General features: G+C 46.3%; 1 protein-coding gene across 9 annotated transcripts in view; it reads right to left on the minus strand.

The window, feature by feature from the left end:
- The window catches only part of MCF2 (MCF.2 cell line derived transforming sequence), a 118,671-nt gene extending 106,406 nt beyond the window's left edge, over positions 1 to 12,265 (minus strand). The window contains exons 1-2 of one of the 9 annotated variants that reach the window (XM_072744632.1): positions 12,014 to 12,258; positions 4,592 to 4,678 (exon numbers count right to left, since the gene is read on the minus strand). The gene's annotated coding sequence lies outside the window, so the exon portion shown is untranslated. Of the gene's footprint in view, positions 1 to 4,591; positions 4,679 to 11,396; positions 11,494 to 12,013 lie in introns of those variants that run through there. The other 8 variants (XM_072744628.1, XM_072744633.1, XM_072744626.1 and 5 more) reach the window with 8 other exon arrangements.
- Positions 12,266 to 27,930: the final 15,665 nt, after the last annotated feature.

Raw genomic sequence — 27,930 nt, forward strand, 5'->3', positions numbered from 1 at the left:
TATTTCCCCATTTTTGTCTTCACCTGTGCTTTTGTTTTTCCTTGGAAAAACTCTTGTGCATATTTACATTTGTGCCTCTTAAGCTTTTAGCAGGGTCTCCAGAATAAGGGTCCTAATAGGAAGGAGTTAATATATTGTAATCTTTCTAAATGCATGAAAAACTACAGATGAGTAACCATCCAAAAGGAACGTTGAGAGGCCAGAATGCATCATAGTAAATAATTCCCGAATACCTTAAATGTGAATACCCCATATTTAGGGAAACCTCAATTTGTACAACTATAAAAGTGAAGTTCAGACAGTCCCTTAATTGATCTACAAATTCAATGTCATTCCTGGCAAAATCCCAGCTACTTTTTCATGCAGAAAAGGACAAGCTAATCCTAAAATTAATATGGAAATGCAAGGGGTCCAGAAGAGCGAAAACAATCTTGAAAAAGACAAACGAAGTTGAAAAATTCACACTTTCTGATTTCAAATTTTAGTACACAGCTACAGTAACCAAGACAGTGATACAAGTATAATGATAGACTTAGGGACAAATCAGTGCAATTAAATTGAGAGTCCAGGGACATCTGGGCGGCTCAGTTGGTTTAGCATCTGCCATCAGCTCAGCTCGGGATCCCAGGGTCCTGGATCCCAGGGTCCTGCTCAGCGAGGAATCTGCTTCTCCCTCTCCTGCTCCCCCTACTTGCACCCTCTCACTCCTTCTCTCTCCCCTTCTCTCTCTCTCTGTCAAATAAACGGATAGACTCTTTTAAAAAAATATATTGAGAATCCAGAATATACCCTTACATGGTGGTCAACTGATTTTAAAAGCCAGGGTACTACGACATTTCGGTGGGAAAGAATATTCTTTCAACAAACAGTGCCGGGAACACCTGGATATATGCACATGCAAAAGAATAAACCCCTAACTCACATAACACACAACAGTCAACTCAAAATGGGTCAGACCTAAATGTAAGAACTAAAACTATAAAACTCCAATGAAAACATAGGTGTGATTTTGTGACCTTGGATTAGGCCAGTTTTTCTTATATAGGACACCAATAGCTCAGGAGACAAGATTAAAAAATAAGCCAACAAGTACATTAAGAAGTGCTCAACAGTAACTAATCATCTGGAAATTGCAAACCAAAACCACAGCGAGCTCTCTATCACCTATACCAGGCAGGATGGCTATTACCAAGAAATAACAAGTGTTGGGGAAGATGCAGAGAAAGGGGAGCCCTTGTGCGCTGCTTGGCGGGAATGGAAATTGCTGAGGCCCCTGTGGAAAACAGAATGGAGATTCATCAACAAACTAAAAATAGAACTACCATAAGATGCAGCAATTCCACTTCTGGGTATCGATCCGAAGAAAACAAAATACTAACTCAAAAAGCTATCTGGCACCCCCGTGTTGATTACAATAGCCAAGATATGGAAGCAACTGGAGTGTCCATCCACAAATGAATGGATAATGATATAGATACAGATACAGATACAGATATAGATACAGATACACCCACACAATGGAATAAATTCAGCCATAAAAAGGAAATATTGCCATTTGTAACAACATGGATGGACCTGAGGGCATTATGGATGATCTCACTTATATGCAGCATCTTAAAAAAAAAAAAAAGCCAGCTCATAGATAAAAAGAACAATTGATGGTTGCCAGAGGGTGTGGGTACAGTGTAACAGGGGTCAAAGCGGCTTCCGATTACAAAATAAATAAGTCCTGGAGATCTAATGTACGCCACGGTGACTATAATTAATAATACTGTATTACATATTTGAAAATTGCTAAGAGAGTAGATTTCAAAAGATGTCGTCATTAGAATAAGATTTTGTGAACTATGTGTGGTGACTGATGTTGGCAAGAGTGACCGTGATCACTGTGCAATATATACAAACATCGAATGCCACAGACCTGAAACGAGTAATGTCATATGTCATTTATACCTCAGTTAAAGAAGAACTGAAAACAGAGACCAAACAAAGAAAAAGAGGGAAAAACCAGGTAAAGTTGACCTCAAAGTTAAAAATGTTTTGTGCCTCAAAGGAAACCATCAAGAAAACGAAGATAGCCCACAAAATAGGAGAAAATATTTACAAGTCAAATATTTGGTAAGGATTGTGAATAAGGACTATATAAAGAACTCTTACAACTAAACAGTAAAAAAAAAAAAAAAAAGAAAAAAAGGAACAGCCCAATTTGAAAATGGGCAAAGAATCTGCATAGATATTTCTCCAAAGAAGATATACAAATGGCTAATAAGCACATGAAAAGGTGCTCAACATCACTAGTCATCAGGGAAATGCAAATCAAAACCACAATGAGAAACCACTTCACACCCACAGGGATGGCTAGAATCAGAAAGATTCACAAGCCCTGGGAAGAAGAAACTGGAGGCCGCACAGTGAAGGCGGGAATGTCAAATGTTACAGCCGCTTCGGAAAAGTCTAAGAACTCCTCCAGAGATCAAACACACCCACCGTACGACCTAGCAACTCCACTCCTAGATGTATGCTGTAGAGAAATGAGAACAGATGTCCACACAGACACTCGTATGAGAAGGTTCACAGCAGGGGCGCCTGGGGCTCGCTGGTTGAGCGGCTGCCTTTGGCTCAGGTTGTGATCCCGGGGTCCTGGGATCGAGTCCCGCTTCGGGCTCCCTGCTCAGTGGGGAGCCTGCTTCTCCCTCTGCCTGCGTCTCTGCCTCTCTCTGTGTGTCTCTCATGAATAAATAAGTGAAATCTTAAAAAAAAAAAAAAAAAAGAATGTTCACAGCAATATTATTCACGACAGCCAAAAAGATGGGAACTCAAATGTCCATCAGTAGAAGAATAGATCCTTAGACTATGGTACATGTCCATACAACGCAGGAATATTCAGCCACATAAAAGAGTGAAATGCCACATGTCATCCATGCTCCGTCACGGATGACCCTTTAAAGGTTATGCTGAGAGAGAAAAAAGCCAGCAACAAGAGACCACCTGTTACACGTTTTTAGTTCTCTGAAACATCCAGGATGGACACATCTGGAGAGGTAGGAAGTGCTGTATGATATTGGCTGCCAGGGGCTAGTGGTGTGAGCTGTGGGGCGGAAATGGGGAGCGCCAGGTTTCTTCTCAGGGTGCTAGGAATGTTCTAAACTTCTGGCAAGGATTGCACAACTCCTCAGTTACACTAAAAAACCACTGAAATGTATACATCAAATGGGTTAATTGCATGGTATGTGAATCACATCTGAATAAAGCTGTTTTTTTAAAAAAAAAATACTTGAAATAATACTTGAATTGAAAAAATACTTGAATTGAAAAAATACTTGAATTGGGGGATCCCTGGGTGGCTCAGCGGTTTGGTGCCTGCCTTTGGCCCAGGGCCTGATCCTGGAGTCCTGGGATCGAGTCCCGCTTTGGGCTCCCTACATGGAGCCTGCTTCTCCCTCTACCTATGTCTCTGCCTCTCTCTCTCTCTCTCTCCCTCCCTCTCTCTCTCTCTAGATATATATATATATGAATAAATAAATAAAATCTTAAAAAAAAATACTTGAACTGGGAGCATCTGGCTGGCTCAGTTGGAAGAGCACACAGACTCTTGATGTCAGGGTCATGAGTTCCAGCCCCATGTCGGGTATAGAGATTCCTTAAATAAACAAAACAAAACAAAAAACTTGAATAGGATCCTGGTTCTCTCACTGGTTCTCTCGTTAACAAAACTCTTTCCTGCTCTTCCTTGCTAGGAATCGACCTTGTTCCCTTTGCAAAATAATGCCCAAAAAACCAAAATCATGCAAAAATTTATCTGAAAACAGAGTAGACACACCTCCATAAAGTTTCTGGCACATAATTTTCCAGAGACAGAACACACATACGTAAACTGTAAGTGCTGCTAAAAAGTCTGCTTTCCCAGCACCGGCAATGTTAACAACCAAGCCAACTTCTTTCTTCACGGCCGAGATGATAATATCATTACTAAATATTTGAAGGAAAGTCAGAGAGAAGATACTCGATCTTTAAGAATAAATTTCAGGGGCAGCCCGGGTGGCTCAGCGGTTTGGGGCCGCCTTCAGCTCAGGGCCTGATCCTGGAGACCCAGGATCGAGTCCCGCTTTGGGCTCCCTGCATGGAGCCTGCTTCTCCCTCTGCCTGTGTCTCTGCCTCTCTCTCTCTCTCTCTCTCTCTCTCTCTCTGGGTCTCTCGTGAATAAATAAAATAAAAATCTTAAAAAAAAAACAAATTTCAGTATATTAAAAGGTCACTATGCTTGCTATCTGGGGTATCTTGGAAAAACCATGACTCAACTATTAGATAAGCCCCAAACTTCACTGTAAGTGTAAAATCGTCCTTCCTTCCAATATGCCAGCCGCCCTTGGTCTTTTCCATTAATTATAACTTTCTAAGGAAAATTATACCATATATTGGAAATGACAGGAGATAAATGAATAAAGGTCTTCTCAACTGGAAAGCAACAGTGGCCACTTCATATTTCCATTGAAGGACGAATAAGATGGGAAGGGATTCATCTACAGCACAAATGTAAACTGCAAAACCCTAAACTCCGGATTTCGTGAACCCAGAAAGAAGGATCAGTTACCACTGAAGCTGTGGTTTCTCTCATTGGAGGGCTTTGAACACAGATCTCGTCTTCACCCCCAGGCATGGGGGGCTCACTGCTTCCAGGCTGTGAGCAAAGGAACATGATGAGTCAAAGTGACCTGTGAGCCAATCCGACAGCACAAACATTTGACCAACAAACCACAGGACGGTTTTGTGTGTTGAAGCACTGCTTCTACTCTGTGCTTTTCCTCCTCCCCACACAGATGTTGCTTTGGAGAGAGGTCACCCATAAGCCTTCACGGTGGGACACAAACAACCGTCTCTTTTTTTTTTTTTTTTAAAGATTTATTTATTTATTTATGATAGACACAGAGAGAGAGAGAGAGAGGCAGAGAAACAGGAGGAGGGAGAAGCAGGCTCCATGCCAGGAGCCCGATGTGGGACTCGATCCTGGGACTCCAGGATTGCACCCTGGGCCAAAGGCAGGCGCTAAACCGCTGAGCCACCCAGGGATCCCCAACTGTCTCTTTTGACTGATCTTTCCTCTGCCTGTATTCACTCATCCAGGGTTCAAATACCACCTAGAAGCCTGATGGCTCCCAAATCTGTCTGCATCCCAGATCCCTTCCTTAAACGCCAGATTCCTGTAGCCAATTGCCTACTTGATCTGATGGGCACCTCAAAGTTACCAGGTCCCAAACCCAACTCCTGCTCCTCGTGATTTTTCCCACAAACCTGCTCCTCCTGCCACGTCTCTGTCTCCATTGGTGACAATTCCTGCCATCCTGTTGCTCAAGCCAAAATGCTTAGAGCCATCCCTGACTGTTCAGCTTTCTCTCATACCTTATAACCAAACCATGAGCCAATCCTTTTGGCTCTACCTTCAAAATACATCCAGAATCTGAGCTCACCACCTCCAGTACTACCTCCCTGGCTCAGGCCTACATCATCAGTCCTAACTGGCCTCCCTCCTTCGGCCTTCATCTGACTTTTGGCCTATTCCCCACAAGGCATCCAGAGGGATGGGAGTCACTCCTTTGCTCTGAACCTTCCTTTAGCTTCTCATCGGACTCAGGGTCAAAGGCAAAGTCCTTGTCAAGTCCTATATGATCCAGACTTGTTACCTTTCTAGATTCATCTCTGTCTGTCTCTCTCACACCACACACACACACCCACACACACAGGAATACAAACCCACTGCTTCAGCCTCGCTGGTACCTCTCCTGTCACTTGGCCTTGTCAGTATTCTCTCATCTTGGGGTCCTCACACCCAAAGTCCCCTCTGCCCGGAACACCTCTGATGTCTCACTTGCTCACCTCTGTTAGGTCACCTTCCTAGTGCTCGAAGTAGTCAGCCGGTCAGATCCTTAAATTTGTCATATACATACAATGAGGGGATGATTTGGGTGAAAAACAAATAGGAGGAAGTGCTGGGACGCTGGCCTCCTCCCCTCCGTGGCAATAGAGAGGAGAAACTCACCATGGCAACCATCAGACAGGAAGCATCTCCCCTTCAGGGGCTGACCTGTGCTTCTGCCCCAGGGTAGGTGAGGCAGGTGAGGCAGGTGAGGCGCAGTCTTTGCTATAATAGGGACATTTGGGACACCTGGGTGGCTCAGCGGTTGAGTGCCTCCCTTTGGCCCAGGGCATGATCCTGGGGTCCCAGGATCGAGTCCCACATCAGGCTTCCTTGCATGGAGCCTGCTTCTCTCTCTGCCTGTGTCTGCCTCTCTCTGTGTGTCTCTCATGAATAAATAAATAAAATGTTTTTAAAAAATAGGGACATTTGCTCTCCTTGGGGGCAACCTCTAAGACTGAAATGCCTCCTCATGCCAAGCACTTGCAGGTACACCCAAGAAATGCAATGGATAAGATGCATCTTGGTTTCCTGATAGATTTTTGTTAAAAGGTTTATTTGAGAGAGAAAGAGAGAGAGCGCAAGGGAGGAGCAGTGGGAAAGGAAGAGAATCGCATCAGACTCCCCACTGAGCACAGAGCCAGACTGGGGGGCTCGATCTCACGCCCCATGAGCTCATGACCTGAGTAGAAACCAACAGTCGGTCCCTTAACCGACTGAGCCCCCCAGGTGCCCCTGCTGATAAGATATTGAACAAACTTCTGCGTTTATTTTACAAGAAACTAAAGTATTACAACTTCACATACTGTAAATATCTCGATTTACAGGAGAACATAGGTTTTACTGATAACTTCTTCAACGTCCTCAACTGTCCAAAACAAAATGAAAAACTAGAAAGACAAATTAAAAGGTTGTCATGCCATCAGAATAGATGGCACAGAGTCCATGTACCAAAGCTCACATACATTAGTAGGCGTAGACCCCTCACGGCCCTGCTCAGGCTCTACTTACTCACATTTTGCAGACAGTTCTAACAGGCCGGGTTACCTCAATATCTCGATGCCTCGCTCAGAGCAACACCTTGGACAGGGCAAGGGCGGAGGGCCCAGAGGCTGAGGCACCAACCGCTGGTGGGCAGAAACAGGTTAAAACAGCAGCAGCAGCAAGAAATGAGAGCTCAACTGGGTGTTATGCTATATGTTGGCAAATTGAACTCCAATAAAAAAAATTTAAAAAAAAAAGAAATGACAGCTCACAGAGAGGGGATACATGAAAAGATTAGGAAAACAGGCATCACAAATTAAGAGGCAGGACAGTCTGTGCCCAGCTTACGGTAGGGACAAACGGCCCTCCGGACTTTAGGAGCCCTGGAGGCAGCACTATAGACAGCACCCTGAAATAACTGATGCTGTTGCGGGCACAATCTTGAGTCATCAAGCAAAGATGCAATTATTACCAGGTTTGGGAGTCAGGAGAGTAAATAATCTCTCTGAAAAGCTTTCCACCCAGAATGGTTACAGGTTTGGGGACTGGGCGGGGGGGGGGAACGGTTATCAAGCTCCAGAAGTGTTAAACCTCAGTTGCCCTGAAAAACCAGATAAGCCCACCGACTCAGAGCACCTGGTTGCCTGCTTGGTAAAGGACGCGCTGTCGGTGGCATACATGTGTACACCACACTGCAATGTCCACCGAGGAACTCGTGTCGTGCTTTTTTTTTTTTTTAAGATTTTATTCATTTATTCATGAGAGACACAGAGAGAAGCAGAGACACACACAGAGAGAGAGGCAGAGACACAGGCAGAGGGAGCAGCAGGCTCCATGCAGGGAGTCCGATGCGGGACTCGATCCCGGGACCCCAGGATCATGCCCTGGGCCAAAGGCAGGTGCCAAACTGCTGAGCCACCCAGGGGTCCCCATGTCGTGCTTTACACAGCTTCTAGAGCTAAACTCTTACAAGATAAACCTTGCAGCAAACACGTTTTCATAACTACTTATCTGCGTTATCTGAGGTTACCTTAGATCAGCAGAGCTTGCATTCTTTTGTCCCATCCGGAATGTAAAACATTTTTTTTCCTCTTTTTTTTTGTTTTCCATCATCAGGTAAGGAAAGTGTGCGTGTGTGTGTGTGTGTGTGTGTGTGTGTGTGTAGGGGGGACCTTTATTTAAAGGCAAGTTCAAAAAGGTAATTTTATAATAAATGAGGGCTACTGCTACGCTAGACTTTCTCAGTTATCAAGATGACCCATATGATAGGTGCCTCCAAGGAAAGAACTTCGACGAGCTTCGGTGCCAGGGTGGATGCCACAGATGAGAGCAAGAAAGAAGGGACGCCCGGGTGGCTCAGTGGTTGAGCATCTGCCTTCCGCCCAGGGCGTGATCCTGGAGACATGGGATCAAGTCCCATATCAGGCTCCTGCATGGGGCCCGCTTCTCCCTCTGCCTGTGTCTCTGCCCCTCTCTCTCTCTATGTGTGTCTCTCATGAATAAACAAATGAAATATTTTAAGGAAAAAAGAAAGAAGACTCGCTTGTTCCCAGCTCCAGACCTACTGGGCAGCTCTCTCTCTGAATGTTCCGCAGAAACGCATACCCAAAATTGAACCCAAAACGTGCTTGTCCCCCTCCACCCAGTCACCCTAATCAGAAATTCAGAATTAACCCAGTCTCCTTCCCTGTCCCTCAAACCTCAGGACCAGTCACCAAGTCAAATCACTTCTACCCTCCCAATTCCTCAAGCTTTCCTCTTCTCCCAGGTCCCAGAACTGACTCGGTCCATGACTTCCTGCAGACTTAACTCCGCTTTCTGCAAACGCCTTCCACCTGGCCGCCCTACTCCCCTGCTTCCTGTCTCCTGCGTATCCACACACCGCATCCTACACACACACACACACGCCAGAGTGGGATGCGTAAAAATCAGGAAGCCTCACCAGGCGCTGCCGCTGCAGACCACTGTGCATGGCACAACCCTAGCAAGGGCATTGTTCATGGTGCGGACTGTGAGTGGAGCCCCTAATGGTTGTGCAGTGTACAACCTGTACAACCATACGCAGGAACTGCTGTATTGCTCTGCTTACAACCTTCCACTTGGCTCCCTACTTAAAAATAAAGCCCTTTAGTACACATTACAAGACTGCCTGATCCAGCCCCTGCTTACCTCTGAAAATTTCTCTTTTCTCTACTTTCTACACCTTACACTCCAATTATTAAAAAACAAAACAATTCCCCCCAAACTCCCTATGCTGCCCCCTCTCTGCTTATTTTTGCAAATATTTGTTCCTTTGTCCTAGAATACCCCTCCCCTCACCTATTCCCACCACACTCCATCCCCTACCCCCAATCCACCTGGAAATGTGTCCACCCTGAAGACTCAAACAGAGGCAACCATTCCCTCTCTGGCTGCCCCCCAGCAGATACTGCACAAGCACGTGTAATTCGGCTTATTACATGGTACCATGTTCCCAGCAGTGAGCAATTTATAAATGATCATTATTGTGGGCAGCCCGGATGGCTCAGTGGTTTGGCGCCGCCTTCAGCCCTGGGTGTGATCCTGGACACCCAGGATCGAGTCCCACGTCAGGCTCCCTGTGTGGAGCCTGCTTCTCCCTCTGCCTGTCTCTCTCTCTCTCTCTCTCTGTCTCTCTGTCTCTCTCTCTGCCTCTCATGAATAAATGAATAAAATCTTTGAAAAAAAATAAAAATGCTGAATGGCAGAAAACTACTGCAAGCCCGTGTAAAAACAGCACAGCAACCGGTAGTATTTAGGTGCCTTGGATTCCTCACGACGGCCAGGCCACAGGCACCTGCCAACACGCAAGAGCCTTCAAAAATACAGAAAGATGAAACTCCACACAACTACAGAAAAAAAGAGAAATCACTGGCTGTAGAAGTGTCAACTTGAGGGATGCCTGGGTGGCTCAGTGGTTGAGCATCTGCCTTCGGCTCAGGGCCTGGTCCTGGTATCCAGTCCCACACCAGGCTCCTCAAGGGGATCCGGCTTCTCCCTCTGCCTGTGTCTCTGCCTCTCTCTGTGTGTCTCTCATGAATAAATATAATTTTTTAACAAAATGACAGCTTGTATTTCAGAGCGCAGCTAACTTAATGTCTGTGATACAACATACATTTCTCCTATGGAGATTTCTTTTCTGAACCCTCAGGAAGGTGCAGAGGGTAAATGGGAACAAGACACAAGGTACGTTCCACTTTCACCGAGCTGCACAGGGTTCGGGTGAGATCTTTTTGTGGCATCCAAAACCCATTTCAGTTGCTTCAGACCTGAAAGAGTTAGGGTCCCATCACCACACTGCCCCGTAATGATTTATCACGTGTAGAAAAGACTACTGACCACCTCACAGGGCAAACAGGCCAGGCCTCCAAGTTCTGTGTTACCAAGGTGAGGATGAAGATGCACAGATGGCAGCCTTGACCGGCGTAGTCTGGTCAAGTTAAAAGGGTGTGCGTGGGACAGCCTGGGTGGCTCAGTGGTTTGGTGCCTGCCTTTGGCCCAGGGCGTGATCCCGGAGTCCCAGGATCGAGTCCCACGTCAGGCTCCCTGCATGGAGCCTGCTTCTCCCTCTGCCTGTGTCTCTGCCTCTCTCTGTGTCTCTCATGAATAAATAATTAAAAAAAAAAAAAAAAAGGTGTGCGTGGCCTCCTTGGATTCGTGGATGATTCCGAATAAGGAGGAATATTTGGAACGTGCGCTGTGGCTCCCCGATTTGCAGAAAATTGCCAAGTCTGTGGTTTGGGTGCGCAAGTCCCGCTGCAAGGCTTAGCACCTGCTCAACCAAAACCGGGACGGACGGGAGCGGAGGCAGGGCCGTGGAGCACCCGCGGTCCGGCCGAGCCTCGGGCCCTGGAGCTGCGCCCTGTCCCGGGGCATCCCGCGCCCGCGCCCGCACGGTCCCACGGCCACGAATCTCCCGGGAGCGCGGCCCCTCGGACCAGGCGAACGGCCACGTCCACGTCCGGCCGCGCGCCCCCCTTTCCCCAACCGCCGCGGCGGCACTGGAAGTTTGGGGGAGTCCGTTGCCTCTTTTCGTCCGTCCCGTGAGACCAACTAAAAACTTCTGCCTCCGTAGCGAGGACCGGGCGGCAGGAAGCTCGCGGACGCAGCTGCGAGGACGCGGCTCGGGGCCCGGCGGCCGCGCCGTTGTGTCCCCCCTCCCCGCAACGCGGGGTCTGGGCCCCGGCGCGTCCTTGGGCTCGGTCCCCCCGCGTGACTCACCGCCGCCCCGCTTTCCCGGCCCGCAGGGACGCCTAGGAGGGAGCGCAGCCGGGACAGGCTGGCTCTGGGCCCCGGAGGCGCCCCGGGAAGCAGCCGCCGGCCCCACCTGGCAGGTGCCGCACGGCAGCTGGGGGGGGGGACCCCGGCCGGGCAGCGGCGGAGACCTCCGCGCAGGCCCCCTCAGCGCCGCCGCCGGCCGGGGGCGCCCCCGCGCTGGGGAAGGGTGTGGGGGGCGGGTGCGAACCCCGGGGCGGGGGCTCACCTGCGACGGATCCCGCTTGCCGCCGGCCCGGGCGGCCCTCGCCGTCCTCCTCGGGGCGCCTCCCGCGCCGCACGGCCACCGGCGGGGAGCTGGCGGCCTGAGCACCCCCGCAGCCGTCCCGGACGGGACCCCCGGACCCCGGCCCGCGCCCGCCCCGCCGCATCCCCGCGGCCCCCGGGGGGCGGAGCCTGCCGCCAGCCGCGCTTGCTCCGCCCCAGCCCGCTCGCGGAGCCCCCGGCGCCGGAGGCCGGGAACGTGCTCGGAGTTTGGGGCGCCGCCGGGGCAGCCCCTCGGGGTGCGCGCACGCCCCCGCCTCGGCTCGGCCGCGCGCAGGGGACACGGGGGTGGCGGAGCAGGGACGCGGTGGCCCTAAGGGAGAAGCCCCGCAGCGACGCCCATCGTCAGTCGAGCCGAGGCCGGGCGGGGGCCACGTGGCGGGCGGGGGGCGGCCTGCACTCCCAGGGTACTCCCCCCCCCGGGGTTGGCCGCGGGGGCGGCGCCGGGGCGCCCGGGGGTCCGAGGGGGCCCGTGCTGCGGCTGGAACGCGCCCCGCACCCCCAACGCGCGCGCACACACACACGCACACCCCGATGTCTCGGGGAGGCTGAGTCCCTTGCCTTCCGGATCCCGGATTCTCAAAACGCTGGGCTCCTAGGAAGCACCCGGTGTAGACACCAGGCCCTCCACCCCTCGGGCACCTGGGAATCCTGACGCGCCTTAGCGAGAGCACAAGACCGGGCCCCCGGGTGGCTCAGCGCTTGCGCGCCTGCCGCAGGCCCAGGGCGTGATCCTGGGGTCCGGGGATCGAGTCCCGCATCGGGCTCCCTGCATGGAGCCTGCTTCTCCCTCTGCCTGTGTCTCTGCCTCTCTCTCTGTGTGTGTCTCTGCTTCTCTCTGTGTCTCTCATGAATAAATACATAAAATATTAAAAAAAAAAAAAAAAAAAAAAGGAAGAGCACAAGAAAACAGGCTACAGGAGGCGGCTCCTTAAAGAAGCCAGGTGGGAAATCTGCAGAAGCCAGAGCTCTTGCGTTTCCCCAAAGCGCCCCCAAAATGGGGGGCAGATGAGAGATGGGGTTCCACAGGGAGCAGAGCCTCGGGCGCCCTCCCCAGGAGACTGCAGCGGCCGAGGAGGGGCCAGGGAGGGGGGGCACAGGGGGGCACAAACACTGTCCCAGGCTGACACCCAGTCACTGCCACGGGGATTCGCCCCCCCTTTGCCTCAGTGCCAGAAGTCTTCCTGGGAATTCCGAGCCCCACTTCTTTCTTTAATCCTGATCCCCTTCAAAATTTTCTGTCGGGGGAGCCCCTGGGGGGCTCAGGGGCTGAGCGTCCGTCCGCCTTCGGGTCAGGTCGTGACACCGGGGTCCGGGAACGAGTCCTGCATCAGGCTCCCTGCATGGAGCCTGCTTCTCCCTCTGCCTGTGTCTCTGCCTCTCTCTCTCTATGGTGTCTCTCATGAATAAATAAATAAAATTTAAAAAATTCCACCCGTGCTACACTTGTTGATCTTTTACAACTTTATTTTAAGTTAAAAAGAAATAACAGCAGTCTATAAAAGTACTGCCTGACTATAAAGGAGGATATTTTTAGAACCATGGGGTGGAGAATGCTTTACTTAGCATAGCAAAAAAAAAAAAAAAAAAAAAAAAGCATGTAAGCCACATATGGAAAGATGCCTGCTATATTGTCAAGTGAAAAAAGATGCAAAACAATATTTATAGTGTGATCTCACGTTTTTAAACACTACACATGTGACACATGTGACACCTGGGCGGCTCAGCAGTTGAGCATCTGCCTTTGGCTCAGGGCGTCATCCCTGGGTCCCGGGATCGAGTCCCGCATTGGGCTCCCCGCATGGAGCCTGCTTCTCCCTCTGTCTGTGTCTCTGCCCCCCCACCGTGTGTCTCTCATTAATAAATAGATAAAATCTTTAAAAATAATAAAATAAAGACTACACTGTATAAGCATAGAAGATGGTTAGGAAGGATATAAACAGCTAACAGTGGTGAGCTCTGGAGGATGAAATTGGGAATCACTTGGTTGCAGGGGAGCTCTTGCTTTTTGCTTTATAAGCAAGTATGTTAAATTTTTTACAAGGGCCAATTGTTTTTTATTTTTATTTTTGTGACTCATTTTAAAAGATTTTATTTTTTTAAAGATTTTATTTATTCAAGAGAGACACAGAGAGAGGCAGAGACATAGGCAGAGGGAGAAGCAGGCTCCTCACAAGGAGCCGGATGCGGGACTCATTTCCAGACCGCGGGATCATACCCTGAGCTGAAGGCAGACACTCAACTGCTGAGCCACCCAGATGTCCCTGAAATTCATTTTTAAATAAAGAAGGAAATAAATAGAAAAACTAAGTTTAGGTTCAGAAATCTATTAAAATTAATAATGAAAGTGAATCTTCTAAATATAATAATGAAAGTGAATCTTCTAAATATAAAAGCGATAGAAAAAATCAATAAAGGAAAAAGTCAATGAATTGACAAAAATTTCTAACTTCTATAATAAAGCTCATAAAGTCAAACCACAAATGGAAAGTTATTTGCAAAGAAATATAGCAATCAAAAGAATAATATCCTTGGGGTGCCTGGCTGGCTTAGTCAGTAGAACATGCAACTCTTGATCTGGGGGTGGTGAGTTCCAGCCCCACACTGGGGATAGAGATTAGTTTTAAAAAATAAAGAAGAGGGGCCCCTGGGTGGCTCAGTGGTTGAGCACCTGCCTTCAGCTCAGGCCGTGATCCCAGGGTCCTAGAATCGAGTCCCACAACCTGCTTGTCCCCCTGCCTATGTCTGCCTCTCTCTGTGTGTCTGTCATGAAACATAAAATAATATCTTAGAAAGAAAGAAGACTATCCTCCAAGGGATCCAGAATAGCCAAAGCAATCTTGAAAAAAAACAAAGTTGGAGGACTCACACTTTCTGATTTCAAAACTTGCTACAAAGTTGCAATAATCAAAACAGTGTGAGACCAAAGTAAGAATATACTTTATAGATTAGTGTAATATAATTGAGAGTCCAGAAACAAACTTTTTCATCTAGAGTTAATTTTTTTTTTTTTAACCAGAGTGCCAAGACAATTCAATGGAGAAAGAATTTTCTTTCCAACAAACAGTACTGGGACAACTGGATATCCAATATTCAAGAGAATGAAGTTGGACCCACAGCTTACATCATATACAAAAAGTATTCAAAGTCGGGGTACCTGGGGTGGCTCAGCGGTTGAGCGGCTGCCTACAGCTTGGGGCGTGATCCCGGAGTCCCGAGATCGAGTCCCACAACGGGCTCCTGCCCACAAGGAGCCTGCCTCTTCTTCTGTCTATGTTTCTGCCTCCCCCTGTATGTCTCTCATGAATAAATAAATAAAATCTTTTTTAAAAAAGTATTCAAAGTAGATCAACGACCTAAATGTAAGAATTAAAATGACAAAACTATTCATGACCTTGAATAAGGCATAAATCTTCATAACCTCGAATTAGACAAATGGTATCTTAGATATCACACCAAAAGCACAGGCAACAAAAGAAAAACTAGATAAACTGGATATAATAAAAAAGTTTAAATTGTGCTTTAAAGGACATTATTAAGAAAATGAAAACACAGCTCACAGAATGAGAGAGAATCTTTCATTTTTTTTAGAGATTTAATTTATTTATTCACGAGAGAGAGAGAGAGAGGCAGAGACAGAGGCAGAGGCAGAGGCAGAGGGAGAAGCAGGCTCCATGGAGGGAGCCTGACGTGGGACTTGATCCCGGGACCACGGGATCACGCTCCGGGCTAAGGCAGGTGCCGAACTGCTGAGCCACCCAGGGATCCCCATGGGAGAAAATCTTTAGAGATCATATATCTGACAAGAGTCTAGTGTCCAGAATATATAAAGAACTCTTATAACTCTAAGATAAAAAGACAAACCAATTTAAAAACGCGCAAAGGATTTCTTCAAAGATGTATAAATGGTCAAGAAATATATGGAAAGAGGGGCACCTGGGTGGTTCAGTTGGTTAAGTGTCAGACTCTTGATGTCTGCTCAGGTCTTGATCTCAGGGTCCTGAGTTTGAGCCTCATGTTGGACTCCATGCCCTGTGGAGCCTACTTGAAAAAAAAAAAGTATATGGAAGATGCTCAATACCCTTAGCCATCAGGTAAATGCAAGTCAAAACTACAATGCAATACCAGGGGTGCCTGACTGGTTCAGTCGGTACAGCATGCAGCTCTTTTGGTTTTTTTGTAAGATTTTTTTTTTTTAGGCAATCTCCACATCCACCATGAAGCACAAACCTACAACCCCAAGATCAAGAGTTGCATGCCAGGCACCCTGAGCATGCGGCAATCAATCTCGGGATTGTGTGTTCAAGCCCTACATTGAGTGTAGAGACTACTTAAAAATAAAATCTTAAAAAAAACTACAATGCAATACCACCTCACACCCACTAGAATGGTTATAATAAAAAAGACAGACAGTGGGACGCCTGGGTGGCTCAGCAGTTGAGTGTCTGCCTTCATGTCAGGGCATGATCCTGGATCCCAGTATCAAGTCCTGCATCAGGCTCTCCCTGAGGAGCCTGCTTCTCCCTCTTCCTATGTCTCTGCCTCTCTCTGTGTGTCTCTCATGAATAAATAAAAAAAAAAATCTTTAAAAAAAAAAGACAGTAACAAGCATTGGTAAGAATATAGAGAAAATGGAACCCTCGTTCATTGACGTGGGAAACAGTCTGGCAGTTCCTCAAAAAGTTAAATATAGAGTTACCACATAACCCTGGCAATTCCACTCTCAGGTAGCTCCCCAAGAGGAATGAAAACCTGTCTACACAGAGACTTGTACACAAATGTTCATAGCAGCATTATTCATAAAAACCAAAAGGCTGAAACAACCTAAATGCCCATCAATAGATGAATGGTTGAACAAAATGTAGCATATCCATACAATGGAATATTCTTTGGCTTTAAAAAAAGGATGAAATTCTGATGCATGCTACAATATGGATGAGCGTTGAAAACAATATGCTAAAGTGAAAGAAGTCAGTCACAAAAGACCACATATTTTATGATTCCCTTTATATGAAGTGTCCAGGATAAGCAAATATATAGAGACAAAAAGTAGAATAGTGGTTGCCAGCGAATGGAGAGGATGGATTGAGAGTAACAGCTAAGGGTATTAAGAGTTCCTTTTGGGCAGCCCCGGGGGGCTCAGCGGTTTAGTGCTGCCTTCAGCCCAGGGTGTGATCCTGGGGACCCGGGATCGAGTCCCACGTGGGGCTCCCTTCAGGGAACCTGCTTCTCCCTCTGCCTGTGTCTCTGCCTCTCTCTCTCTCAATCTGTGTCTCTCATGAATAAATAAACAAAATCTTAAAAAAAAAAGAGTTCATTTCTAGGGTAATGAAATGTTTTAATTTCATTAATTAATTAATTAATTAATTAATAATTTAATTTCATTAATTAATTAATTGATTGAGCTGATGAATGCTCAACTCTGTAAATATACTAAAAGTCATAAATTGTAGTTTAAAAGGATAAAATGTATGGTATTTCAATTTTATCTTAAAAATGTCAAATAATATCCTTAACATGTAAAAAGTATTTATAAATTAATAAGAAAATGCAATGGAAATGGTAAAAGAAAAAATAGGAGCAGATAAGTCTCAGGAGAAAAACGTTAAAGATCAAATATGTACATATATATATGTATATATGTAAATGTTTGCCTTCAATGATAATAAAAATTAGAAATCCCAAGATATCAAAAAAAATCCCAAGATACCATTTTTCACTCATCAAATTGGCAAAGGCTTTTAATATTCAACACTGGTTAATGTGGCCAAGAACTTTGATGCATCACAGGAGTTGGTACGACCTTTCTGGAAAGCAATTTGGCAATCAGTATTGAGAACCTTAAAATGTACATATCCTTTGACTCAGCAAATCTCCATTGAGGAATTTCCCCTACAGAAATAATCAGCTCTCGCGGGCACTTGGGTGGCTCAGTGGTTGAGCATTTGCCTTTGGCTCCGGTCGTGATCCCAGGGCCCTGGGATCGAGTCCCACAACAGGACATCCCCTGCATAGAGCCTGCTTCTCCCTCTGCCTGTGTCTCTGCCTCTCTCTCTCTCTGTGTCTCTCATGAATAAATAAACAAAATCTTTTTTTAAAAAAGAAAGGAAGAATCAGCTATTTTGGAAAAGATTTATATACAGGGATGTTTTCTACAACATTATTTATTATAGTCCCAAATTGGAAGCAACCTACATGTCAAAGAATAGCAGGATTAATAAATGATACATTTATAAATTGAATTATTAAGCAGTTAATAAAAATGACATGCCCCTGTGGTGATGGAATTGTTCTATATCCTGACTGTCTCAATATCCATACACTGGTTGTAATATATAGGTTTGCAAGGTGGTGTCATTGGGGGAAACGGGGTAAAGAGTATATGATATCTCTCTGTATTCTTCCCTACAACTGCTTCTAAATCTGCTATTATCATTTTTTTAATATTTTATTTATTTATTTGAGAGAGAGAAAGAGAATGAGCCGGGGGAGGAGCACAGGGAGAGAGAGAAGCAGACTTCCTGCTGAGCCAGAAGGCCAATGCACGGCTTAATGCAGGACCCAGAGATCATGACCTGAGCCTAAGGCAGACGCTTAACCATCTGAACCACCCAAGTGCCCTGCAATTATCTTAAAATAAAAAATCTAGGGGAACCTGGCTGGCTTAGTCAGGTGAGCATTCAACTCTTGGTTTCAGCTCATGGCATGATCTCAGGGTTATGAGATCCAGCCCTGTGGCAGGCTCTGTGCTCAGCACAGTCTGCTTGGAATTCTCTCCCTCTCCCTCTGCCCTTCTCCTCATCTGCTCCCTCTCTCTCTCAATAGATAATCTATTTTTCAAGATTTTATTTATTCATGAGAGAGAGAGAGAGAGAGAAAGAGAGAGAGAGGTAGAGACACAGGCAGAGGGAGAAGCAGGCTCCATGCAGGGAGCTGGACGGGGACTCGATCCCCGCGTCTCCAGGATCAGGCCCTGGGCTGAAGGCAGCACTAAACCGCTGAGCCCCCTGGGCTGTCTGATAATCTATTTTTAAATGACATTTTTAAAAAATATTTTATTTATTTATTTATTTGTTTGTTTATTTATTTATTTATTTAAGAGAGAGAGAGATAGACAGAGAGCATGAATGGGGGAGCAGCAAAAGGAGAGGGAGAGCAGGGAGCCCAATGCTGAGATCCTGACCCAGGACCCTGAGATCATGACCTGAGCCAAAGGCAGACCCTCAACCAACTGAGCTACCCAGGCACTCCTTAAATGACATTCTTGAAGAATTTTTAAGAACATGCGAAAGTGTTCATGAGATATCATTGATTGGATTCTCTGTATGCAGCATGAATAGGAAGTATAATCTCAACTACATGCCACTCTAAGCACTGAAAAAAATCTTGGAAGAAACATTGAGTGGATAGATAGATAGATAGACAGACAGGTGGTATATAGATAAATACATAGGCAAATTGGTAAGAGTGAGAAGATTGGGCTAGCTCCTTCTGTGTCATGGATGGTTAATTATGCCATCATTAAAAATTATTATCCCAAGTCAATTGGAGAAGGACAAACATTATATGTTCTCATTCATTTGGGGAATATAAATAATAGTGAAAGGGAATAAAGGGGAAAGGAGAAAAAATAAGTGGGAAATATCAGAAAGGGAGACAGAACATAAAGACTCCTAACTCTGGGAAACGAACTAGGGGTGGTGGAAGGGGAGGAGGGCGGGGGGTGGGGATGACTGGGTGGCGGGCACTGAGGGGAGCACTTGATGGGATGAGCACTGGGTGTTATTCTGTATGTTGGCAAATTGAACACCAGGACCCTGGGATCAAGAGCCAAGCTGAAGGCAAAAGCTTAATGACTGAGCCACCCAGGTACCCCAAAGATTTTATTTCTAGATTCAACAACGGGGCAGCCCTGGTGGCTCAGCGGTTTAGTGCCGCCTTCAGCCCAGGGCGTGATCCTGGAGACCTGGGATCGAATCCTATGTTGGGCTCCCTGTGTGGAGCCTGCTTCTCCCTCTGCCTGTGTCTCTCTCATTAATAAATAAATAAAATCTTTAAAAAATTTTTAAAAAAGAAAATGAATCCAACAACAGGGGCGCCTGGGTGGCTCAGTGGTTGAACATCTGCTTTTGGCTGGGGTCATGATCTTGGGGTCCTGGGATCAAGTCTCCCATCAGACTCCCCTCAGGGCGCCTGCTTCTTCCTCTGCTTATGTGTCTGCCTCTCTCTCTCTCTCTCTCTCTCTCTTATGAGTGAATAAATAAAATCTTAAATAAATAAACCCAACAACACCCGACGTGGAGCTTGAACTCACAACCCCAAGATTAAGAATCACACCTCCTCTGACTGAGCCAGCCAGGCACCCCAGCAGGTCACCATTTTAATCTGAAATAAGTGGAGTTGCTGTTATTAACAATAATAAAATTTATAAATGTACCATCTTCATTTTCATACTTCATCCTTTTTTTTTGTAGGTTCCACACCCACCTGGGGGGTTCCACACCCAGGTGACCCCTCACACCTCACCCTTATTGGCACTTCCAAATACATCTTCATCTGTCATCTCACTTGGTCCTTCCAACAAACCTGTTAGGAAGATCCAATTTCTTTACTCCCACTTTCTAGGTGAGGAAACAGGTTTTGAGAAACTGAGAATTGCCGAGGTTCATACAGTTAGTCTGTAGCATAATTAGAACTAGACTATACCTCTGTCAACTAAGTCTTAGCATTTTTAAAAAAGACTTTTTATTTTATTTTTTAAAAGATTTTTTTTTAATTTTAGAGAGTGAGCAAGTGAGTAGGGGGAGGAGCAGAGGGGGAGGAAGAGAGAGGAGGAAAGAATCTCAGGCTGCCTCCGCACCCAATGTGGGGCTTGATCCCAACACCCTGAGATCCCAACACCCTGAGATCAAGACCTGAGCCGAAACCAAGAGTCAGACACTTAACTGACAGAGCCACCCAGGCACCCCTAGATTTTATGTTTTTTAACTAATCTCCACGCCCAAGGTGGGACTTGAACTCTTGACCCCAAGATAAGAATCACATGTTCTATGACTAAGCCAGCCAGGTACTACAAATATTAGTATTAATTTTCTTTTCTTTTTTTTTAAGATTTTACTTATTTATTCATGAGAGACATAGAGAGGCAGAGACATAGGCAGAAGGAGAAGCAGGCTCCCTGCCAGGAGCCCCGTGCGGGACCCGATCCCAGAACGGGATCATGACCTGAGCCGAAGGCAGGCGCTCAACCACTGAGCCACCCAGGCATCCCACATGTTAGCATTTCTTTTTTTTTTTTTTTTTTTTTTTTTCATGTTAGCATTTCTTAAGTGAAAACCATCATACAAATGAATTGTGGTTTTCAAATCTGGAGCTTGAAAATATTATTCCAGACCAAAATTCTATATTTCTCAGGCTTCCTCTCTCATAAAGGAATGTTAGTGTACTTACAAAGTCTCAAACAAAAAACAAAAACAAAAACAAAAACAAAACAAAACAAAACAAAAAAAACAAAGTCTCATCTCCCAGAGCACCTGGCTGGCTCAGTTGGAGGAGGGCATGGTTCTTGATCTTGGGGTTGTGAGTTTGAGTCCCACTTGGGTATTGAGATTACTTAAAAATAAAATCTTAAAGAAAAGTCTTGTCTCCCAATCCATGAAGAAATTTACCTATTAGTGATTGCAATGACAGCATTAAATATTCTAGTATTCTAGTATACAATGCTTTTTTTTTTTGGCAACCGCTTTATTGAGATACAATTAACTTACCATCCAAGCCTCCCACTTAAAGTATATAATTCCATGTTTTATTTTTGTTTTTTTGTTTTTTTGCTGGCACATTTTATTTATTAAAAAAGCTCATGGGAGGGCCTGACTGGCTCAGTCAGTAGAGCATGCAACTCTTGATCTCAGGATTTTAAGTTCAAGCCCCATACTGGGTGTACACATCACTTAAAAAAATAAAATCTTTTATAAAGAAAAGAAGGGGACACCTGAGTGGCTCAGTCAGTTGGGCATCTGTCTGCCTTCAGCTCGGTCATGGTCCCAGCAGCCTGCTCCTCCCCCTCCCTCTGCCTGCAGCTCCCCCTGCTTATGTTCTCTCTCTCTCTGTCAAATAAATAAAATCCTTTAAGAAAATTTTTAAATAAACAATAAAAAGCAAAAGAAGCTTCATGGAGTAGGATCAATGGTTTTAAGCATACTCACAGAGATGTTCAACTAGCAAAATAATTTCTTTATTTTTTTATTTTTTTTTTTTTTTAGTGAATTCTACTCCCAATATGGGGCTCCAACTCACGACCCAGAGATCAAGAGTCCCATAGCTCTACCCACTGAGCCAGTCAGGCGCCCATAATAATTTGATTTTAGAACATTCATCACTCCAGGGGTGCCTGGGTGGCTCGTCGGTTAGGCGTCTGACTCTTGGTTTTGGCTCAGGTTGTGGTCTTATGGGTTGTGGGATCAAGCCCCATGTCAGGCTCCTTGGTCAGTGGGGAGTCTGCTTGAAAGATTCTCTCCCTCTGCTCCTTCCCACTCTCTCTTCTCTCAAAATAAATAAATCTTAAAGAACCCGAATATTTCATCACTCCAAAGAGACCCGCATAGCTATCACTTCCCAAGTCTCCCATCACCAGCAGCCCCAAGCAACTGCTCATCTACTTTCTCTCTTTATGGATTTTCCTATTCTGGATATTTCCATGTAAGTGGAGTCATACAATATGTGGCCCCTATTTCACTTAGCATAATGTTTTCAAGGTTCATCAACGTTATAGAATATGTCAGTACTTCATTTTTCAAAAATATTTTTAAGTATTAATTTATTTAAATAATCTCTACAGCCAACAGGGGGCTTGAACTCAGGACCCTGAAACCAAGAGTCTCATGCTCTTCCAAATGGCCAGCCAGGCACCCCAGGATTTCATTCCTTTTATGATGAATAATATTCCATTGTATGGGTAGACCACATTTTGCTTATGCATTCATCAGTTGATGGATATTATTCTTTTTTAATTTAATTTTGAAACCTTGATATTTTTGTACTAACAAAACATTTTTCTGTTTAGAACACTCCCATTTAAAAAATCTAATCTTGAGATGTTCGCAGAGAAATATATCCTGCCTTAAAATTTCAAACCAGAGATACATTAATTTTCAAAGTGTTTTGATAACCTCTCTCCTCTGTGTAAATCCTTCCAATGTCTCTCATCGTTAAAATGACGGAGTCTGGGTTACCTGTGAAGTTGAGCATCTTTTTCTGGTTCCTGATTATGTGTCTGCCCTCTCAGGATCTATTTGTACTCTTGTCCCTCTGTTTTCCTCCATGCTTTTCACCCAAATCAGTTCTCTTTTCTTAGCGTCCTATCCTTCCTCCTCTATGAGGATTCATCCTACTCAGGGGACACCCGGGTGGCTCAGTTGGTTGAGCATATGACTCTTGGTTTCAGCTCTGGTCATGATCTCAGGGTTGTGAGATCGAGCCCCAAGTCAGGCTCCATGCTCAGTGTCATGTCTGCTCAAGATTCTCTCTCTCCCTCTGCCCCTCCTCACACGTGCGCATGCTCTCTCTCTCTCTCTTTCAAAATAAATAAATAAAATATTTTAAAAACTATTCTATGCAGAACCTTCTTTCTCAGCCATCCTAGCTGGAGGCAGTCAACCCAGAAGTTCAGAACAGCCTCATCTGAGCCTCCCCCAGGAGGAACACAGGTTTTCATTCAGTGAAGAAGACAACCATATATCTCACTTTTTAATAAAATAGTGATATTTAAGGGAACCCCTGGGTGGCTCAGTGGTTGAACGTCTGCCTTCAGCCCAGGGTGTGATCCTGGAGACCAGGGATCAAGTCCCATGTAGAGCTCCCTGCGTGGGGCCTGCTTCTCCCTCTGCCTGTGTCTCTGCCTTTCTGTCTCTATGTCTTTCATGAATAAATAAATGAAATCTTTAAAAAAAAAAGTGATATTTAGGTGTGACTTGCAATATCCTTGCAGCTGGAAGAGAATTTCACCATTTCTAACAAGCCATGGAGCCAGAGTCCTGGGATGTCAATGAAAGCCTGGACAGTCCGTAGCATTGCTCCGGGTCTCAGGCACCTGGCCCATCTCTGTTTCTGGTTATTTCTATTGCAGATCCCTCCTAGGCCTCTTGTGGTTCTTAGGATGCTGGGGACAGTCCTTCCCTTACCTCCTTCCTAATGTGAGGCCAGGGCTATTTCATGCAAAAAGTAGCCTGGGTGGTGAAGCTGCAGACGAAACGTGCTATTTATTTCTCTTCTGTACTGAGAGGCCACACTATTCTTGTTTAAGACTTTTTTAAAAAATCCACAAAGGGCAGCCCGGGTGGCTCAGTGGTTTGGCACCTGCCTTCGGCCCAGGGCATGATCCTGGAGACCCGAGATCGAGTCCCACGTTGGGCTCCCTTCATGGAGCCTGCTTCTCCCTCTGCCTGTGTCTCTGCCTCTCTCTGTGTGTGTCTCTCATGAACAAATAAATAAAATCTTAAAAAAATAAAAAATCCACAAAGATGAAGACAATGGGCAAGGCTCTTTGAAAGGAGAAGAGATTTTAATGCAATTTGAAAAAGTCAAAAGTTGGTAAAGGCATGATTAAAAGCGAGAGAGCCATGGAAACAGGTGGAGATGGAAGGGAGCCAGCGAGCCCGGCCAGCCGTGGGGCTTGGCCATAGCAGGCCCGTCTAGGGTCAGAGTGAAAATCGGCCGAAAACTCGGGAGCTCCATTAAAAGACTCGGTGTGGGAAACACCTGTACTGTCTCCCCCCTCCCCGCTGCACACCGCACCCCCCCCCCACATTCACACAGCGCTCCTCCCTATCCCCAGGCAGCACAGATCTTCTGTGGGCCAATCAATTGAAAGGACCTCAAAAAAAATTCCAAATTCTGCTTTGTAGTGGTCTCCTAGGATATGATTCTTTTTTATTTTTTATTTTTTTAGATTTTATTTATTTATCCATGAGAGACAGAGAGAGAGAGAGAGAGAGAGAGAGAGGCAGAGACACAGGCAGAGGGAGAAGCAGGCTCCATGTAGGGAGCCCGTTGTGGGACTCGATCCCGGGTCTCCAGGGTCAAGCCCTGGGCTGAAGGCGCTGCTAAACCACTGAGCCACCCGGGCTGCCCCTGATTCTTTTTTATTTTTAAAGATTTTATTCATTATTTATGTATGTATGTATTCATTTATTTATTTATTTAAGAGAGAGCACGGCAAACACAAGCGGTGGGGAGGGGTAGAGGCACAAGAAGGAGAGCCCTGCTGGGCAAGGAGCCGATGCAGGGGGACCAGCAGGGGGACACGCAGGGGGACATGCAGGGGAAGAAGGAGACTCCCCCCCCCCAACTGCTGAGCAGAGAGCCCAACGCGGGACTCGATTCCAGGACCCCGGGATCAGGACCTGAGCCAAAGTCGGACACTCAACCGAATGAGCCCCCCGGGCGCCCCCATGTGACTCCACTCCTTTCTCCTCCTAAAGCAGACGCTTCCCGTCTTCTGGCCCCTCCAGTGAGGCCCACGATCAGTTCGCAGCCCCTCCTAGGAACGCCCCTAAACCTGCGCCTCAGTTTTAAGTGTTGGGCAGGCTGGCAAGAACCACTAACTGTCCAGGCGAATTACCGTGACGGGGGCTTTTCTATGTCACTGTGGCTCAGGAGATTGTTCTCGATCAAACACGAATCTGGGCGTTGCCGCGGGGTGTTTCTCAGAAGGGGCTAACATCCGGGCAGCCCGGGTGGCCCAGAGGTTTAACGCCGCCTGCAGCCCAGGGTGTGATCCTGGGGTCCTGGGTTCGAGTCCCACATCGGGCTCCCTGCATGGAGCCTGCTTCTCCCTCTGCCTGTGTCTCTGCTTCTCTCTCTCTATCTCTCTCTCTCATGAATAAATAAATAAAATATTTTTTAAAAAGAATATAATCTTTAAAAAAAAACTCTTGGAGCTGAAAATGACTGGCAAAACTTTAAAAATTCCATGAAAGGCCAATTTTAAGCTGCCAACTCGATGTTACTGCTTGCTAGTTGGGAGGACAGGCCCAGGATGGGCTCTCCCAGGTGGTCCGGGCTGCTTCCAGGACACCACGGACAGGCGCAGGTAGGCTGACGTTCTGGAAGCTGCGATGTGCCAATCAGATCTCCCTTCAGGAACGAAGCATTTCTTCTCCCATCTGTTGAAAGTGCAGCAAGATAAAAGTGCTCAGCTGTCAGCCCCCTGTAGGGGTTGCCTCAGCTGAAAAGAGCCACCAAGAGCCACCAAGGTCCTGCCCAGGGCAACCCATATTCAATGTCCAAACAACACAGGGTACTAAGGTCTAGGGACCACACTGACAAATGATCTAGACTTCTGGTGGGGTTGGATGAGGAGACTTTACACTTTGACTTCCCCCTCTGGTCAATCATCTTCTCTTTTTTTAAGATTTTATGTATTTATTCGTGAGAGACACACACACACACACACACACAGAGAGAGAGAGAGAGAGAGAGAGGCAGAGACCCAGGCAGAGGGAGAAGCAGGCTCCATGCAGGGAGCCCGACATGGGACTGGATCCCAGGACCCCAGGATCATGACCTGAGCCAAAGGCAGGTGCTCAACTGCTGAGCCACCCAGGCACCCCCATCTTCCTCCTTTTAGCATACCTCCTGTATCGATTTAACGTCTGATGCTGTGAATTGTAGTCATCAAATGACAGCAAAGAGGAGAATGAGGAGCAGGTGTAGGAATTCTGAGGTGAGAAGGGAAAGGTATGAAATGCTGATTTGAAGGTGGAAGACACAGTTTCTAAGAGAGTAGTGGGATTGTGTGTCTTGAGAGAAAAGGGACTCAGATAATCAATTCCGGAGTCCTGATATCACACAGGAGCCCAAGAAAGAAAAGACAAAGAAATTGAGGAGGAACGTCTCCAAAAAACAGAAGGAGTAAAAATTTTCTAGAACTGAAGAACATGAATATTTTTATTAAAAGGGCTCATCAGGGGTGAATGCATGGGTGGCTCAGTGGTTGAGTGTCTGCCTTCAGCCCAGGGCGTGATCCTGGAGACCAGGGATCGATTCCCACATCAGGCTCCCTGCATGGGGCCTGCTTCTCCCTCTGCCTGTGTCTCTGCCTCTCTCTCTGTATCTCTCGTGAATAAATAAATGAAATCTTTGAAAGAAAAAAGAAAAGAATATCTCTATTTGGACAGCTACCCTGTTATATTTTTCATGAACTTTAATTTTTTAGGTTTATAGAATAGTATAGAAAATACTGCTAGGAATGAATGGTGTGGTTCTGGCTTTAATATTCCAATAAATGAAAACAATGGTGTCATAAAAATGTGACAAATGCCCATCATATCCTCTTGGAAGACTGTCCTCAAACCTATTTTTCTTTGCTCTCCGGGGCTGTGCTTCCCAGCCACCTTTTAGGGACCAAAGTGGTGTCCAGACATGTTGGTTCTGAACAAATGTGTTGAGAATGAACTGGACACAGTGAAAAGGTCTTTTCCCCACTCAATACAAATAATTCGGTGTCCTAATTTACAAGCCAATATTGTGTAGGTTCAAGCAGCATGAAGCCGTTTCTCACGTTCTACTCACTATAAGGCTCGGATCCAAGACCCTTGGACCCCACAGGGACCCCACCATGTGCAGCCGTCCCACAAAGCCCAACAGCAAAGAGCCAGCTGACCTGATCTGTTGCACCAGTAACCCCAGTGTTACTACTGGTGAAGCCCAAATCCAGAATTGGGAAATCCCTTCCTTGCTTTCCTTGAGGCCCCTAACTATTGTAGAAGACACCTGAAAGGCAGAGAAAAAATCAGCAAAGAAAGTTGAAGCGGGTCCCACGGTCTGGATGTGTGGGGACACTTCACAACAGGTGTACTGAGTCCAACAAACCAGTGGCCCTAGAACTGTGGGATTCTGGGGAACAGGAGATGACTGTAAGACATGGAAGGGACCAGAATTATTTTTTAAAAGATTTTATTTATTTATTCATGAGAGACCCAGAGAGAGAGGCAGAGACACAAGCAGAGGGAGAGGCAGGCTCCACACAGGGAGCCCGACGGGGGACTCGATCCCGGGACCCCAGGATCAAGCCCTGGGCCGAAGGCAGGTGCTAAACCTCTGAGCCACCTGGGGATCCCCAGGGACCAGAATTCTATCCACGGTGGGTAGACTATTCCAGGACTGACCCACTCTTGCCTAAATCCATTTCTTATCCGAGTCGAAGGCAAAGAAACCCTTCCCACAAATGTTTGTCCTTAAGACAGTCGCTGCTCATTTTCTGTCTCCTCAGCCGAGAGGCACCAAGGTCCATGGCAACCTGCCTCCCCGCCTCCTCTGAGAGCAGACCCATGCTTGCTCTTACCTTCAGATGAAACACGAAGATAGATTTGGGGAAATGTTTCCAAAACCGACCTGCTGTCAGCAACTAAAAACTTGGAGAAGCCTTGACTTGAAGCAGAATCCAAAATAATTTTATGAACTATACACTGCATCGCAGT

This window comes from Vulpes vulpes, chromosome X, assembly GCF_048418805.1.
Source record: "Vulpes vulpes isolate BD-2025 chromosome X, VulVul3, whole genome shotgun sequence".
NCBI lineage: Eukaryota > Metazoa > Chordata > Mammalia > Carnivora > Canidae > Vulpes > Vulpes vulpes.